The sequence below is a fragment of the Schistocerca gregaria genome, chromosome 9 (assembly GCF_023897955.1).
Source record: "Schistocerca gregaria isolate iqSchGreg1 chromosome 9, iqSchGreg1.2, whole genome shotgun sequence".
In the NCBI taxonomy this organism is placed as follows: domain Eukaryota; kingdom Metazoa; phylum Arthropoda; class Insecta; order Orthoptera; family Acrididae; genus Schistocerca; species Schistocerca gregaria.
Genome location: NC_064928.1, coordinates 166,108,655 through 166,127,581, shown reverse-complemented (window position 1 = coordinate 166,127,581; position 18,927 = coordinate 166,108,655). Strand labels below are relative to the sequence as shown.

The following is an 18,927-nucleotide window of genomic DNA, read 5'->3' as shown; positions in this document are numbered from 1 at the left end:
TCGCAAATGCTATGAAATATATAAAGGGGAAATATTGTTGCCAAAATCTCAAAACGTACACGAACGATTTACTTCACATTTTTACACGTTCTGTGATTAGTGTTTGGATCCGTCTGGGCTACATATTTTTAATTTGATAACACACAAATCTTTTCTAAGGTAGAGTTCATCGCCACGAAAATTGACACCCAAAACGTGACTACAAAATACGGTCATATCAATAGTGTCCCGTATTTTAAATACTTAGATGAAGTCCCATAACCTACGGGGTGAGAGAAAATAGAACAAAACCTTCACCTATAATACAGTATTAAAATCTGAAGTCCTGTATGTCAATGAAACCCTGACAGTCTGCATAAAAGGTGACCTAAAAAACATATTAAAGAAAACGTAAAATCATCAGTAAGATACTAGGGCCAAACAAAACAGAAAAGGGCTATAGACTACAATGTCATCAAACAACTGACAAATTGTCCAACCTTTGAGCAGAGATTAGAAAAAGGTGATTAAAATTTTATGGGCACGTCTCTAGGCTTCCAAAACAAGACTAACGCACAAAATTCTTTAATACATACTAGGACTTAAAAGTATAACCTTGATACAAGAGGTCAAAAAGGACCTACAGAAAGTCAAATAAATTATTCAGATATTTTGACAGAAAGATATTCAAGCAGAAAGTTGATAGATGACAAATTAGAGAACGAAGCTCCGAAGACAGCAGGAACAAAATGGACAGACGAAATCAAGAGAGCCCAAGCAGAATGGAAAAATGAAGAAAAAAAAAACAAGATTTGAATGATCCAACAGGATCTAATCGCACATAATAATATTTATATAAAATATGTAATAGTGAAACATTGTTAGAAAACAGGAAAATTGTATTCATAGCTTATCGGTTTATGGTTAGAGCAGTACAGCAAAATCTGAATTAGGAGTAACAATAAAGAAGGCTCAGGGTCAAAGAGTGGGAGACGAGGAAATGTACAGAGAGGTGGAAGGAAATGGAGATAGAAAGCAGAAAGCACGAGATGGACAGAGAGGGAGTGGGCGACGAGGAGATGGACATAGAAAGCGAAAGGGTGTAGGGAAAGAGGCAGAAGGAGAGAGAGGAGGCGAGGGACGATGGAGAGAACAGAGGGAGGAGAACTTTCTCAGAGACACAGGGGATTTGGACAAAGAGAGGGGGAGAGGGGAGACGTACAGAAACGTGGGAGAGAATAAGGACGTATATCCTCTTCCCACGCATATCTGCAATGCGTGCTTTCTTTTCTATTCCTTTTACATTTAACCAGCCTGAGCCCCCAGCTACGTGTGGCCGGGAACACCTAGTGATTAATAAAAACCACCTCAGTTGTATTGTTACACATGCATTGACAATGCACTGGATAGATATGTACCCACAAGAGCAGTTCATAATGGGAGGGAACATCCATGGTATACGTTCACTATTAAGAAACTTCTAAAGAAACAGAGATTATTGCATAATAGATGTAAAACAAAGCGTAGGGCTATAGATGGAGATATGCTGAATGAAATGCTTTTGGCTGTCAAGAGAGCAATGCGTGATTCCTTCAATGACTCCCGTAACAGAATGTTGCCAAGTGTTCTTTCACAGAACCGAACGAAATTGTGGTCGTATGTAAAGGCTGTTAGTGACACGAAAGTTAGTGTCCCGTACCTCGGCAGAAAGTGAAATCGAGCATAGCAAAACAAAAGCTGAAATGCTTAATTTTGTTTACAAATGTTCTTCTGCAAAGGAAAATGCAGGAGAACTGCCCCAATTTAATCCTCGTGCAACTGTAAAGATGAGTGAAATAACCGAGGCTCAGTGGTTTTGAGAAACAGCTGAAATCATTAAACCTGAACAAAGCTCCAGGCTCCTTTGGAATCCCTGTGATATTCTACACTGAGTTCACGACTGAATTAGCCCCTCTTCTAACTACAATCTATCGTAGATCCCTTGAATAAAAAGCCGGGTCCAGTTTTTGGAAAAAGGCACCCATCACACCCATCTATAAGAACGGTATTAAAGTGATCCACAAAACCAGCATACAGTACCCCTGACATCGATTTGTTGTACAATCTTAGAATATATATGTCGTATATTAATACCCTTTCAGACAATGTTAATAGTAAAATTAGGCTTTTTGCAGATAATGCAGTTATATATAATAAAGTACTCTCTGAGAAAAACTGCATAAATATTCAGTCAGATCTTGATAAAATTTCAGAGTGATGTAGAGATTAACAACTTGTTTTAACTGTTCAGAAATGTAAAATTGTGCACTTAACTAAACGAAAATAGCTAGTATCCCATGACTCACTCTTGAAATCTGCGCACTCATGCAAATACCTGGGTGCAACCCTTTGTAAGGATATGAAATGAGATTATCACTTAGGCTCAGTCGTGTGTAAAGCAAGTGGTAGACTTGGGTTTACTGGTAGAATACTGGGGAAGTGCAAACTGTCTACAAAGGGAACTGCTTACAAATCACTCATGTGACCCACCCTAGAGTATTAATCAAATGTGTGGGACCCATACCCTGTAGGACTAATAGGTCATATTGGACGTACACAGAGAAGGGAAGCACAAATGGTAACAGGTTTGTTTAATCCATGGGAGAGTGTCACAGAGATACTGAAAGAACTGAACTGGAAGACGATTGAAGATAGATGTAAACTATCCATAGAAAATCTACTAACAATATTTCAATAACCGGCTTTAAATGATGACTCTAGGAATATACTACAGAGCCCTACGTGTCGCTCACATAGGGATCGTGTGGATAAGATTAGAATAATTGCTGCGCGAACACACACACATTCAGTCAGTTATTCCTGCCGAGCTCCATACGTGAATGGAACAGGAAGAAACACTAATAACTTGTACAATGGGACGTACCCTCTGCTTTGCAACTCGCGGTAGTTTGCTGACTGTAGATGTAGATCTAGATATTGTGTTGACTGGTTTCGTTCTTTCTACATCTTGAGGCCGCAGAGTTGCGTTAAAATCGTGTCATGAATGGTCTGGTTGTAATTGGTACTGTTAAAGACCAATTTGGTCCTTATCATTACAAGCGACAACTATATGTGGCATGACTTCAGCACAATTCGGCAACCTGAAGATGTTCAAAGAAGCCAGTGGGTCGTAACACAACAAGTATGTAGTAATGCCGTTCGAGTGCTTTTTACTAATCACATTTAAGCTCGCGTGCCGCCTAATGATATGACGCACATGGCGCGTGAAATCAGAACAGCAGCTTCCGCGAAGTTAATGTTTACGGGGTAACTCGCCGATAAGAAAGCCATACCTTCCCCGACACGCCATGCCAACAAATTATTGCCTCAAAAGACACGTTTCTGAAGTACCTTCACTTTACATCCAGTCTATCTTCAGATATTTACATTTACATTACATCGTGAACATTGTTTCTTTACTTACGACGTTTTACAGTAGCTGGCTTAAAAAACTTGCATTGTAGTATTACCGTTAGTAAAGAAGCAATTTTCGCGAGACATAAATAAATGCAAACATCTGAAGGTGGGATGCAAGGCATCTACAAATGTCATCATGGAAAAATAAACGCCTGTGGAATCAACTGGTGGCAGTTAACACATTCCTTTAAATTTTGTCAGTTGGAGTATACTAATACATCCACAACGAACCAGAACAATCATCAGAACGTTTGAACGGCAAATATTGAGAAAACCGTTCGCGGAATAGAAAGCAGCTACAATCGCTTAGTAATGCAAAGGCACAGGACTAGATGAGATACGTACTGATTCTATAAATATTACGCGAAATTACTTGCTCCCATCTAGCAGTAGCTTATCATAGATCGCTGGAACAACAAATGTTACCTAGAGACGAGAAAAAAGTACAGGTCATTCCCGTTCTCAAGAACGGCCGTGGGACCATAGAGGCACGTAATTAGAGGCCTATATTGCTGACGTTAATCTCTCTTAGAATTATGGAACTTAGTGCTCAACAATTATGACGTTTATGGAGAACCAAAATCTCCATAAAAGTCAATATGGATTTAACTAAGAGAAATCCTGCGAAACTCAGCTCACTCTGTTGCTGCATGAGATCCAAAGCGTTGTGGACGACGGAGCTCAGCTCCATGCAAAGTTCCTTGACTTAAGGAAGGCATTTAACACCGTCCAGCACTGACATTAGTGAAAGAAACACGAACTTAACGAATATCGAACCGGATTTGCAACTGGATTGAAGATTTTCTTGCTGACAGATCTCAACGCGTCACTCTAAACGAGCGAAATCGACAGAGGTAAAGTTAATTTCCGAATTACCTCAAGGAAGTGTGATAGGTCCGTACTGTTTACAATGTACATAAACGATCTAGTAGAATGCGTCAGAAGCTCTTTAAGACTGTTTGCAGATGATGCGGCTGTCTGTAGGAAAGTACCACCGCCAAAAGACAGTATCGACTTGCAGAACGATCTACAGAGGGTGGTAAAATGATGAAGGCTCTGGCAGTTGACCCTGAACGTAAATACACTTAAGTGTCAAAGAAACAGATGCACCTGCCTAATATTGTGTCGCGATCACGCAGAAGTGCCCCCAACACGACGTGGCATGGACTCAACCAATGTCTGAGGTAGTGCTGCAGGAACTTGACAGAGTGAATCCTGCAGGGCTGTCCATGAGTCCGTAAGAGTACGAAGGGGTGGAGATCTCTTCTGAACAGCACGTTGCAAGGCGTTCTAGATATGCACAATAATGTTCATGTCTGGGGAGTCTGATGGGCAGCGGAAGTGTTTGAACTCAGAAGACCCACTCTGTACCAATTCTGGACGTGTGGGGTGTCGTATTGTCCTGCTGGAATTGCCCAAGTCCGTCAAATTGCACAATGAACATGAATCGGTGTAGGTGATCAGACAGGATGCTAACGTACGTGTCTCCTCTTAGAGTAGTATCTAAAAGTATGAGATGTCCCATATCTGTCCAACTACACATTCCCCAACACCATTACAGAGCCTCCATCAACTTGAACAGTCGTCTGTTAACATGCAGGGTCCATGGATTCATGAAGTTGTCTCCATGCCCGTACACGTCCATCCGCTCGATACAATTTGTAACGAGACTCGTCCAATTAGCTAACATATTTCCAGTCATCAACAGTCCAATATCGGTGTTGACAGACCCAGGCAAGGCGTAAAGTTTTGAGTCCAACAGTCATCAAGGATACACGAATAGGCCTTAGGCTTCGAAAGCCCATATCGGTAATGTTTCTTTGATTGGTTCGCACGCTGCCACTTTTTTATGTCCCACAATTGAAATCTGCAGCAATTTGCGGAAGGGTTGCACTTCTGTCACGTTGAACGATTCTCTTCAGTCGTCGTTGATCCCGTTCTTGCAGAACCTTTTTCCGGTCGCAGCAATGTCGGAGATTTGATGTTTTACCTGTTTCCTGATATTCAATGTACGCTCCTGAAATGGTCGTACGGGAAAAACCACACGTCATTGCTAACTCGCAGATTCTGTATCCCATCGCTCGTGAGCAGACTATAACCCCACGTTCTAATTCACCTAAATCTTGATAACCTGCCATTGTAGCAGCAGTAACCGATCTAACAACTGCGCCAGGCACTTTTCTTATATAGGTGTTGTCGATCGCAGCGCCGTCTTCTGGCTATTTATATATCTCGGTATTTGAATATTCACGGCTATACCAGTTTCCTTGGCGCTTCAATGTAAATGTAACCTATTGCGTATGCAGCAGAAAAGAGACGTACTACACCACAACTACGCTACAGTAAAACATCTAGGAGTAACTATGCAGAGCGAGCTACTTGTAATGACCACATAAAACGTATAGTAGGAAAAGCAAGTGCCAGGATGAGATTGATACGAAGAATCTTAAGGAAATGTATCTCATCCACAGAAGAAGTGACTAACAAGGCGTTTGTTCGAGCGATTCTTGAGTACTGTTCATCAGTCTAGGACCCTTACAGCTAGGGGTAAGCGTATCGTTCTGGAATCGTTTAGTGGCTGTAAAAGTTTTACAGCGATGCGGAACAAACTCGTAGACGTTACAAGAGAGGCGTTGTGCGTCACGGAGAGATTTACTGTTGATATTTCGAAAGAACACTCTCCGCGAAGAATAGTACAACTTATTACTTCCTTGTACGAAGAAAGTGTGAGAATATTAAATCACGAGGGACGCGAATGGGCTGTTGCTTAGTTGTTTTTGTAGGCAGTTTGAGGTAGTTTCCTGACCTGATAGACCACAAGTATCCGGTATAGAACTGCGCGTCTCAACTTACTCTACGCGACTGTGGTAGACAGTACAAATAACAATGTGTGAATAATATAGTAAATAAGAATGTAGATTTCACAAACCTTTCGGAATAGTGCATATTTCCATACGAAGTTTTTTGTTTTTTAAATTCAGAATCGCTAATACTATCAGAGCATGTGCTTTTCCTCCTGTGTGTATCCATTTTCAAAATATAGTTTGTATTCTTGGGTTCTTTAGGGTCTAAAATAATTAATTATGCAATATTCACTGTGGTAATAAATAAACTGAAATTTCAATAATTACCATGCAAAATAACAACAGCAGCATTCCATAATACAGTGGAATATAACATACCAACCACCGTGGCGGTTAAAACCAGATCCACACTGCTACATTCCTGGTTGTCACTTTTACGGCAATGCTCAACAAAGTGGCTGCACTTGAGCATTATGACTGGATTGAACATTCATAAACGCGTACATGAGATGCCCATTAAGGGAAAAAGCTTTCCGGTTACAATAACGAGCAGCTTCTCACAGAGGTCCAATGTTGGCTGTGACCTCTATTTTTTGTTCATTGTTGTTGTGGTGGTCTTCAGTCCAAAGACTGGTTTGATGCAGCTCTCCATGATACTCTACCCTGTGTAAGCTTCATAATTTCCGAGTAACTACTGCACCCTACATCCTTCTGAATCTGCTTGGTATATTCATCTCTTGGTCTCCCTCTACAATTTTTACCCTCACGCTGCCCTCCAGTACTAAATTGGTGATCCCTTGATGTCTCAGAACATGTCCTACCAACAGATCCCTTCTTCTAGTCAGCTTGTGCCACAAATTTCTCTTCTCCACAGTTCTGTCATTAGTCATGTGATCTACCCATCTAATCTTCCGCATTCTTCTGTAGCATACATTTCGAAAGCTTCTATTCTCTTTTTGTCTAACTATTTATCGTCCATGTTTCACTTCCATGAATTGCTACACTCCAAACAAATACTTTCAGAAGGGACTTCCTGACACTTATCTACATTTTATATCCTCTCTACTTCGACCATTAGTTGTTTTGCTCCCCAAATATCAAAACTCATTTACTACTTTAAGTGTGTCATTTCCTAATCTAATTCCCTCAGCATCACCTGATTTAATTCGACTACATTCCATTATCCTCGTTTTACTCTTGTTGATTTTCATTTTATATCCTCCTTTCAAGACACTGTCCATTCCGTTCAACTGATCTTCCAAGTCCTTTGCTTACAATGTCACTGGAAAATGTCAAAGTTTTTATTTCTTCTCCATGGATTTTAATCCGTGCTCCAAGTTTTTCTTTTGTTTCCTTTACTGCTTGCTCAATACACAGATTGAATAACAACGGGGATAGGCTTCAATCCTGTCTCACTCCCTTCCCTAGCACTGCTTCCCTTTTATGGCAGCGGAAATTGGTACACATTACCGGCCGGAGTAGTCGAGCGGTTCTAGGCGCTACAGTCTGGAACCGTGCAACCGCTATGGTCGCATGTTCGAATCCTGCCTCGGGCATGGATGTGTGTGATGTCCTTAGGTTAGTTAGGTTTAAGTAGTTCTAAGTTCTAGGGGACTGATGACCTCAGAAGTTAAGTCCCATAGTGCTCAGAGCCACTTATTGGTAGACATTTTAATGCGTTAATGTGGAAGCGATTTACATAGGAAAACAGTTACTTCCAATATGAGATTTTCACTCTGCAGCTGAGTGTGCGCTGATATGAAACTTCCTGGCACATTAAAACTGTGTGCCCGACCGAGACTCGAACTCGGGACCTTTGCCTTTTGCAGGCAAGTGCTCTACCATCAGAGCTACCGAAGCACGACTCACGCCCTGTACTCACAGCTTTATTTTTTGCCAGTATCATCTCCTACCTTCCAAACTTTACATGAGCTCTCCTGCGAACCTGGCAGAACTAGCACTCCTGAAAGAAAGGATATTGCGGAGACATGGCTTAGTCACAGCCTGGGGGATGTTTCCAGAATGAGGAGAGCTTCTGAAAAGTTTGGAAGGTAAGGTAGACGAGATACTTGCAGAAATAAAGCTGTGAGTACCGGGCGTGAGCCGTGCTTCGGTAGCTCAGATGGTAGAGCACTTGCTCGTGAAAGGCGAAGGACCCGAGTTCGAGTCTCGGTCGGGCACACAGTTTTAATCTGCCAGGAAGTTTCAGTTACTTCCAATTTTGGACACCAAGTGCAAATCTGGCGCGTTTTCATGTGTGAGGGACTAGAAACGGTACGTGGGCAGAAAAGGTCAAACACGTGAGGCGTAATGTTGATTTTATTATTAACCGCCGCTGACCCAATTTGTTCTATGCAAGTACCGGAGATCTCGACGAGATGCTGCATCCACAAAACGACGTGTTCAGCGCTTTCTGGTAGCAGTTCCGGTCCAATCTCAGCAACGTGTTCCTGCACACTGGCGTTCAGATCAGGTACAGATAAAACGTGTCCCTGGTAAATGCGTTCTTTTAGGTACCCATAGAGCCGAAATTCACATGGATTCAGATCAGGTGAACTTTCACGCTATGCATATGGGAAACCTCTCGAGATAATAAGTTCGTGAGAAGTTCACTGGACGAGTAGCATGAGATGTTGACCCATCTTGCATTAAAACAGAAGTTTCGACGAAGTTGCGCTCTTCCCACTCAGTAATCACATGCTGTATGTATTCTCTTCAAAGAAGACCGAAGATAAAGGTGCTTGTGAATCCACACTTCGGCTCATGAGCCCTCCCCTGACGTGACAGTGCATCGTGATATACGCAGCACCTGCGCTTCGATCTGCCACTGCGTGATTGATGACCTCTCCCTGCAGCTTGGCAATGTCTATTAGCCGCCCCGTGGTCGTATTTATTGCACTGATAGCGTTGTCACTGCCTTGCTACCGATTAGTTTAATGATTACTTGTGTGATTCTTTGGCGTTCTATGTGCACGACAACGTGGGACAACGTACAGAAACGTCTATGTACAAGAGGTGGACACATTACCGCGCCTAATACGGAGTAGAAAACCGTTGGCAATGAAAATAGCTTCCACTCGTCTCGGAATGGATAAATGCAGTTACTCTCTGGTTTTAAATGGAATGTTACAACATTTCCATACGTTCAAATAACGTTGATGCAGATCGACAGCGAATACACAGCCTTTTCTTCGAAGTAGACCACAAAGACTCGATAATAGCGAGGTTTGGTCTCTGTGGTGGACGGGGTTGCTGCAATGCTTCATCCTCGTGCTCACAAAACCAGCCCTGAACGGTGCGTCAACAGGAACCTCCTCCCTCGAAACGCAGCATCACCATTTCTAAACAAAAATTGTACCACGGGATGGACCTGATAGCCAAAATGGTCATATAATCGTGGGCAGAAATGCAACCTTGCAGAGTAGCCATGAGGCCATGGAATACCACGACATGGTTCACGAAATCATCATCTCGCCCCGGCCGTGTACCACTCTTGGGACGGAAACTCGGCCAGAAGGTGGAAAAAGTGTGAAACAAGACTCATCTGACCGAATGACATTCTTTCATTGCTTCATTTTACAGGTTTAAGGGCTTCACCACAACGTTTCCCCGTGATCCTGGAATTCCAGCTCACGCTGCATTTTCTTGTTTACGGAGCTCCCTTCTAGTGGTTTTGAAGGTGACAGGATTTGGGAATGCGACATTCAGCTCAGCTGTAACTTTTGCAGCTGTTTTCCTCTTATTTTTCGTCACTGTCCTCGTCATTGATCGTCCTTAGAGATCATTAAGAATACAAATTGTCCAAATGGCTCTGAGCACTATGGGACTTAACATCTGAGGTCATCAGTCGCCTAGAATTAAACTACTTAAACTTAACTAACCTCAGGACATCACACATACGCCTAGTGCAAGCTCTGCGTGCACATCACGCTGTTTAACAATACGTCAAATTCGGCAGTTCCGTGTGTTCATTGCATCCTGCTGTAGTGTAAAATGTGTCTCGTCACGCCACAGAATATTGCCTGGCCCCATGTGACTTCTATCCGTGACAGCAGCCGAAGAGTTAATCAGAACGTTGCTGCTGATAATGAGATTTTAGTTGCAGCATCGTCTGGATCTTGTACTGGTACCAGTGTAAAATAAACTGCAAAAATTTCCATACTGTTGACCATGAGATGGACAAATCTCGTGACACTGCACGAGCACTGTCTCTATCCGGGCTATGTGCTGCTTACCATCCACATTAAAAATCGGCATCAATATATAGGAAAGGATTTAGGCACTGATATAAAGTTGATATAAGTGCAACTCTTTTAGTACCTCTAATTCCTATGGTACCTTTCAAATCCATTTCCTCTTCAAAACCCGATTGGCCGGAGTTGAACACAAATTCCTTAATAAACGATGCGATGAGTTTATCTTATCTACAAATTCCGAAGAGTGCTGTGCATTGTCAGTTTGACACTTTGAAATATCCTTATCTTATGTCTTCCAATTCCTTAGAACAGTCTGAAGTTACACAGCAATCTACTGCTTCCATTGAAATCACTGTGACATTTGTCGCGTGCAGTTTGATGTGCATAACGTAGAAACTCACTATCTGCACGTCCCATAAATTGTACCGAGCATCTTTCAAACGTGCAAACACCAGTTTTTGTAACAAGTGCACCTACCCCCCCCCCCCCCCCCTCCCTTGAATATCCGCAGTTTTTTTATGCACTACACTCTCATATTGCTGTGATCTTACTCGAAATCTCTTCATAATTCTTTTTTTTCCTTACTATACGCGGATGATCTTTCATATACGTAATTGTTCTTGGTATCTGCTCCCCGGACAAGGATTGTCAACGGTTGTCCTGTGCTACGTTTCACTGGAGACGGGATTTTGATCAGCCACAAGCTGTTCACACATCATAACTACAGTTAATTACGCTCATTTCCCCACACATGCTTGCTGTGGCGTAAATAGTGCCAACTGCCTTTGCAAGATCACGCTCACAATAAAGAATTGTAGGGGGCAGAGCACCTCTAGCTTCACGCAGCACAATAAATACCTTTCCAATAGATTGACCATCCAGATTAAGTCAGCGTAATTGTACACCAATGCCTTAAGGCATTGTTATTAAGCGATTTTAGAACAACTCTTTTGGTGTCTCCAGTTTCCAGGGTTCGTTTCGTATGCATTTTCTCCTGAAATCCCTACTGGTTGGAGTTGAAAACGAATTTCTTACTCACTGAAGGGATACGTTTATCTCATCTACAAATTTTCGGGGGGCTCCGCAGCTCGCTGTGTATCGTCAGGTTGACACTTTACTTGAAATTTTATTGCCTTACGTCTTCCAGTTCTGTAGCACTGTTTTAACTTACGCAACCATCCGCTGCTTCTCTTGAAACCATTGTAATCTAAAGTTTTAAACATGGTTGCTTGGTTCAGTGACCGTTTATAAATTGAAAATGAAACAAATGAGCCCTCGGTCATACTTTTCTACTCTTATTGACCAGTTTTCAGTTAGTTGTTAGTCAGTACTTACACTTTTTTATATACATAAAAAAGTTTCTTCCATAAATTTGTAATTATGTTATAAACCTCTTTCTATGTCTAAATTCAGATGAAGGCACTCTTAGAAGTGTTGAAACCTGATCAATAAGACTAAAAATGTATGGCCGAGGGCTCATTTGTTTCATTTTCATTGTAATCTATGTCGCTTGTTATTCGACAAGCATACCGTAGCAGGTCAATATCGTGCACATTCTGTAGATTCTATCGAGCATCCCTGCAACATACATATACCAGTTTTTGCAAAAAGTTTACCTTGTCCGCCGTTGAATATCTGTAGTTTTTCTTATGCGGAATTGTTCGAAATCTGTTCATAATTGTTTTTTTTCTACGCTGCGGATGATCGTCAACATACGTAATTATGTTTAGTACTCGCTCCTTGGATAACTATTGTCCATTAATATGTTTCACTCCAGGCGAGATTTGTGGCACCCTGTCCGACCTGGATGATGAATTACTTGGCTCGACACCTGTTTCAAGATCAATTTCACTTGTTAAGCACGTATCGTCGTTATTGTACTCCTCAAATACGTTGTCCACACAGTGTAGCATATACGACACCACACACTCCGCTGACTCATCTTGCTGAAACGCAGTATTTCATTAGACACTTCTTTCCTTTTCTGCCAATTTCCTTGGGTTCCTTTCCGATGAAATTTGAAATTCCACGACTGTTGTTGATGTAATGCAACACCACCTAGCGACATAGTAGTAGATAGTGTCGGAAGTTCCATGCGGCTTTTCGCGGATGATGCTGTAGTATACAGAGAAGTTGCAGCATTAGGAAATTGCAGCGGAATGCAGGAAGATCTGCAGCGGATTGGCACTTGGTGCAGGGAGTGACAAATGACCCTTAACATAGACAAATGTAATGTATTGCGAATAAATAGAAAGAAGGATCCTTTATTGTATGATTATGTGATAGCGGGACAAACACTGGTAGCAGTTACTTCTGTAAAATATCTGGGAGTATGCGTGCGGAACGATCTGAAGTGGAATAATCATATGAAATTAATTATTGGTAAGGCGGGTGCTAGGTTGAGATTCATTGGGAGAGTCCTTAAAAAATGTAGTCCATCAACAAAGGAGGTGGCTTACAAAACACTCGTTCGACCTATACTTGAGTATTGTTCTTCAGTGTGGGATCCGTACCAGGTCGGGATGACAGATAGAGAAGATCCAAAGAAGAGCGGCGCGTTTCGTCACAGGGTTATTTGGTAACCGTGATAGCGTTACGGAGATGTTTAGCAAACTCAAGTGGCAGACTCTGCAAGAGAGGCGCTCTGCATCACGGTGTAGCTTGCTGTCCAAGTTTCGATAGGGTGCGTTTCTGGATGAAGTATCGAATATATTGCGCCCCCCTATTTATACCTCCCGAGGAGATCACGAATGTAAAATTAGAGAGAGATTGGAGCGCGCACGGAGGCTTTCCTGCAGTCGTTCTTCCCGGGAGCCATACTCGACTGGAACAGGAAAAGGAGGTAATGACAGTGGCACGTAAAGTGCCCTCCGCCACACACCGTTGGGTGGCTTGCGGAGTATAAATGTACATGTAGATATATCATTAGTAGCCTATATTGTGGTTGGATGGTAGGCATCTACATCTACATCCATACTCCGCAAGCCACCTAAGGGTGTGTGGGGGAGGGTACTTTGAGTACCTCTATCGGTTCTCCCTTCTATTCCAGTCTCGTTTTGTTCGTGGAAAGAAGGATTGTCGGTATGCTTCTGAGTGGACTCTAATCTCTCTGATTTTATCCTCATGGTCACTTCGCGAGATATACGTAGGAGGGAGCAATATACTGCTTGACTCTTCGGTGAAGGTATGTTCTCGAAACTTTATCAAAAGCCGGTACCGAGCTACTGAGCGTCTCTCCTGCAGAGTATTCTACTGGAGTTTATCTACCATCTCCGTAACGCTTTCGCAATTACTAAATGACCCTGTAATGAAGCGCGCTGCTCTCCGTTGGATCTTCTCTATCTCTTCTATCAACCCTATCTGGTACGGACCCTACACTGCTGAGCAGTATTCAAGCAGTGGGCGAACAACTGTAACCTACTTCCTTTGTTTTCGGATTGCATTTCCTTAGCATTCTTCCAATGAATCTGTCTGGCATCTGCTTTACCGACTATCAACTTTATATGATCATTCCATTTTTAATCACTCCTAATGCCTACTCCCAGATAATTTATTATGTGGGACGCCGAATGCCGTGGCCATCATTGGCCTTATGCCGCATCACACTAATGGGGTTCTCGGTCAGACACTGTAAAAATTAATGTACAGGATTGTAGCCAGTTGTCATGAAGGGGTTCTGTTACTGGAATGTTCATCGATCCAAATGATCGCTGGATAATACGTGCCGTCGAACACTTGTGCTATCACTAGTGGTCGTATAACCCCGCTATTAGTGCTGGGGTGCTTCCCCAGTGTCCCGTCCAGATGCGTTAGCGCAGCTCCTCTAATGGCTGGGGACTTCGTCACCGCGCTGAGCTTCCTCCTCCCCCGACTCTGGGAGTTGTGGGTGTCGAGCAGCCGCGTGGCAGTTCCAGGAACCTCTCCGGTGCTGTCTCCACTGAAGCGTGTCAACAGGTAGGCCGATGAGAGCCGGCGATATGGGAGCCAGCGTCCGGACGCGGCTGTGTGTCTGTGGAGGAGCTGGGAGACGCGCCGAAGCACGTGGTCCGCGCCGCGGATGATCCACTGATAAGGCGAGTCTCTGGCGGGCAGGGCCGAACCCCGCCAAGAGACGCACAGTGTCTCAGCGGGCCGGGCTCACAGCACGACATCTCGCGTCGAGAGCAGGCCGTCCCTAGCGTGCACACACACACACACACACACACACACACTCACACCGCGTGCTTCGAGTCTTCTACGGTGTGGAGGCATTCGTCCCGTCCCAACTACACCCACCCGGCTCTGCTGGATGCCGGAAGAGTGGAGGGAGCGCAACTGAGTAAGTAAATAAACTCCACACGATTTTTAAGAAATTGCTACAGAACCCGGCAATGCTTCGTAATTGCTAAGTATATGTATGGGAATTTCATATACATTCTAAATTCCCTGATCCCTTCTCATCACCCCCCCCCCCCTCTCTCTCTCTCTCTCTCTCCACACATCTCGTCCTCCTCCCCCCATCTCTGTGTAAATAACCTTATCACCCCCTCTCTCTGTCCATCTCCTCCTCCTCCTCAACTGTGTTCATATCTGTCTAATGATCAAAGAGCATCATGTAAAAATTTGAAGTAAATCCGCCAAGATCTCCTCGAGATTTTCGGTAACAACGTTCTTCCTTTATATATATATATATATATATATATATATATATATATATATATATATATATATATATATAACCCGTCTGAATGTTCATTAGAGTGTCTCGTAAAAACCTGTTATATATTGGTTAAGGACTTCCTAGATTTTCAGTAACAACATATTACATATGTATACATGTGACAGCAGTACTCTGGAACTGTCGAACTGAATGCATTTTTTTTCTTTTCATTCTTTTCATTCATTTCATTACCGTCCACAGTTACGAACACAAAAAAACACCCAAATTAGTCGAGCCGTTATCTTTCACAGCTGATTTCAATTTCAGATTTTTCCAGTCGATTTGCCAAAAATGTTTTTTCATACATGTCTTTTCCTGACAATTAAGAACACAACAAAGACGAAATCAACCAGACAGGTCAAGTCGTTCTCATGTGATGATCTTCCATACATGCGGCCATTGATTTCTATTAAATACATATGAACAGCAACATTCACTTGTTACTGATAATTTATTAGCGAGACGTGTTTCGGCAGCATTTGCCTTCGTCAGGTGCATTTACGGTTACTTTTACATTGTAATTAAAATGACGTGAAGTCAGTTTCCCATTCTGTATGCACCAGTGAGATTATAGATCGAAAAAAACACCTTTTAAGAAAAATATATATGCTGTAGTGTGCACATTATGTGAGACGAATTATTAGTCATATTGTTAGTGCATTTACTTACATTTTTGTTGGTAATTTCGTTGACTGGCACACAGAGCACAGTAAGACGTACCTTAGAGCTAAACACTCCCACACTCATTTGCTTACATCAATCCAGAGCCTTAAAACCTGAGATGTACTAGTTCCTATCTCTAAAACTGTGTATACAGTGGAGATGAAACTACTGTTTTACCATGAGAAAATAAATTAGTTTTTAAGACTCAAATGGTTGAAATGGCTCTGAGAACTATGGAACTTAACTTCTGAGGTCACCAGCCCCCTAGAAATTAGAACTACTTAAACGTGACTAACCTAAGGACATCACACACATCCATACCCGAGGCAGGATTCGAACCTGCGACCGTAGCTGTCGCGCGGTTCCAGACTGAAGCGCCTAGAACCGCTCGGCCACACCGAGCGGCTTTTAAGACTCTTTGGATTCATGTAGACACATGATTGTGACAGTATTAAGTTGTGATGTACTTTTTACTGTGCTCTGTGTCCCAGGCAACTAAAATGTAAGTAAATGTACAAACACAATTTGACTAATCATGCTTAGCACATGATGTACACACTATAACAAATTTACCTTCCTGAATAGACATCTTTTTCGACCCACAAATCACTGACAAACACAGCAAAGGAAACTAACCTCACTTCATATTAATTACTATGTATAACGAATTGTAAATGCACTTGATTATGACAGTGTGCTGTCGTAACGCAAAGTGATAATTAAGTATTAATAGTCCGACTGTTGCAGTACATATCATTCCATAAAAAATTTTATAATGCAGTCATGCCCTCAAATAACATCCGCATAACATGGATACATTTAAGTTTGAACCTTCACAGTATCAATCAAAACTTAAATGCAGTAGTGTGCAAATTAATTGGGACAAGCTCATATTTTAGGAGGAACAGAAGCTTCTTTGCTGTAACCACTTTTTTAGCCAATTGTTGGGCTCTTAGAGGAGTGTTGTTGGCCTTACTATAAACAACAATTATAGAACCCCTCCAGTATTTAACAATTTCCATGAAGGATAAACCGTTGGCATGGAATAAAATATATAAATCTTGGATCTCCAGTGATTGAAAAAGTGTAATTTTCGGTGCTGAGTTACATTTTATTGTTCACGGTTACGGAGCAACGGTTGTCAGGCGAGACACCTATGAGGTTTAAGCACACTAGGCTATCATTTTCAGATCTTACAATCTTTCGTTATTATACATGTTTATTTTACACTGACCCCACGCACAAGACGTCAAGTGGATAAAAACAGCACATTATAAAAGGCTTGTCATCACTAAAATATTTAAAAACATCAACCATCTTGTGCAACAGACGATTTCCATATATACACACATCAAAAAAGGTTTTGCATCACCCCAGTTCCCAGAACTCCAGAAGATAGACGTTGGCTGTGGATATTTATCACAGACACAGTCCCCTTGACTGTTCAGAGATGTCACAAAACCCGCCCAAAGAAATAAACAACCATGTATGAGCAGCGCCTATTAGACGGAGGGGGTCCGACAGCCGATCATTTCGTCATTCCACAGGAAGGAGGTACACGGCACGTGTTGTCTGTACTTCAACCATGCCTAGATGGTTATTAATGAGGTTTGATCGCGTCCACATTGTTACTTTGTGCCAGGAAGGGCTCTCGACAAGGGAAGAGTCCGGGCGTCTCAGCGTGAACTAAAGCGATTTGGTTTGGACAAGTAGGAGATACAGAGAGACACGAACTGTCGATGACATGCCACGCTCAGGCCACCCAAGGGCTACTACTGCAGTGGATGACCGCTGCCTACGGAATATGGCTCGGAGGAACCCTGGCAGCAGCGCCACCATGTTGAGTAACGCTTTTCGTGCAGCCACAGGACGTCGTGTTGCGCCTCAGACTGTCCGCAATAGGCTGCATGGTGCGCAACTTCACTCTCGACGTCATGGGGAGCAATAAAAAGAACGGAAATGATGTTTTCGTAGCTCTCTATTCCAGTTTTCTGTACGGAACTCTCGGAGCCAAGGTGATGCAAAACGTTTTTAATGTGCGTATATTGTTCACAGTTCCTTATTGCCTCATACAAACACGGTACACAATAGCACAACTGTTTACATCTGCTGGATATATCCAAAATAGTGCGAATCCACTTTTTACAACAAAGATTTTAATACCTGAAGATGACAGCAAAGTGTGTTGCAAGCGGTTGCCTTAAAGAAAAGAAAATATTTTATACAATCTTGGCTGTTGAATGGTATTTAACAATTGATCTTATAACATCTTTTCGAGACTCTATCCATTCTGTTGAGTCGTTCTTGCAAGTCTTTACTGTCTGTTGACGGAATTACAATGTCATCGGCATGAGGCAAACTTTTTATTTTTTCTCACTTCAATTTCGTTTCGAAATTTCTCCTTGGTTTTCTTAGTATCTTGCTCGATGTGCGGATTGAAAAGCGTTGGGGAGAGGCTTCAACCTTGTCTCGCTCCCTTCGCAACTGCTGCTTCCCTTTCATAACATTTGACACTCTATAACTGCAACCTGCTTTATATACAAGTTGTAGGTAGCTTTTCACTCACTATACAGCGTGTAACGGACGTAAGCGCCGATATTTCTGTTGGTGATTGAGCCACCCGTTGTGGACGAGCGGTTCTAGGCACTTCAGTCCGGAACCGTGCGATGGCTACGGTCGCAGGTTCGAATCCTACCTTGGGCATGGATGTGTGTGATGTCCTTAGGTTAATTAGCTTTAAGTAGTTCTAAGTTCTAGGGGACTGATGACCTCAGATGTTAAGTCCCATAGTGCTAAGAGCCATTTTGTTGGTGAGTGAGGACGGTGTAACGGACAACATTACATCAGTGTTTACTCCATTTGCAAACTAATAATTATAGCTACTAGGAGTAGAATGTTTTCAGGTTGATTGGTACATCTAAGTACATGGGTAAGACCAAGCCATTAATGCTTATTTTGTCCTCGGCAGTAGGTCATATGTAGAAGTGTGACCGCGTGGACACAAAACAGTTAGTCTAAAGTGACAGGCGTAATCCATTTAGTGGTGTAGTTACGGCCGTCCACAAAACATGAGATGGTAACTTACCTGACGTGTTTGTGTGAAGAATGTTCGATACAGAAAAAAAAAACA

At 42.4% G+C, this 18,927-nt stretch overlaps 1 protein-coding gene across 3 annotated transcripts in view; it reads left to right on the top strand.

Moving 5' to 3' along the window:
- LOC126292020 (open rectifier potassium channel protein 1) overlaps positions 1–18,927 on the top strand; it is a 530,665-nt gene that overhangs the window by 221,168 nt on the left and 290,570 nt on the right. Inside the window, exon 1 of one of the 3 annotated variants that reach the window (XM_049985815.1) lies at positions 14,624–14,753. The exons of the other annotated variants lie outside the window; for them this stretch is intronic. The gene's annotated coding sequence lies outside the window, so the exon portion shown is untranslated. Of the gene's footprint in view, positions 1–14,623; positions 14,754–18,927 lie in introns of those variants that run through there. 3 annotated transcript variants of the gene reach the window in all.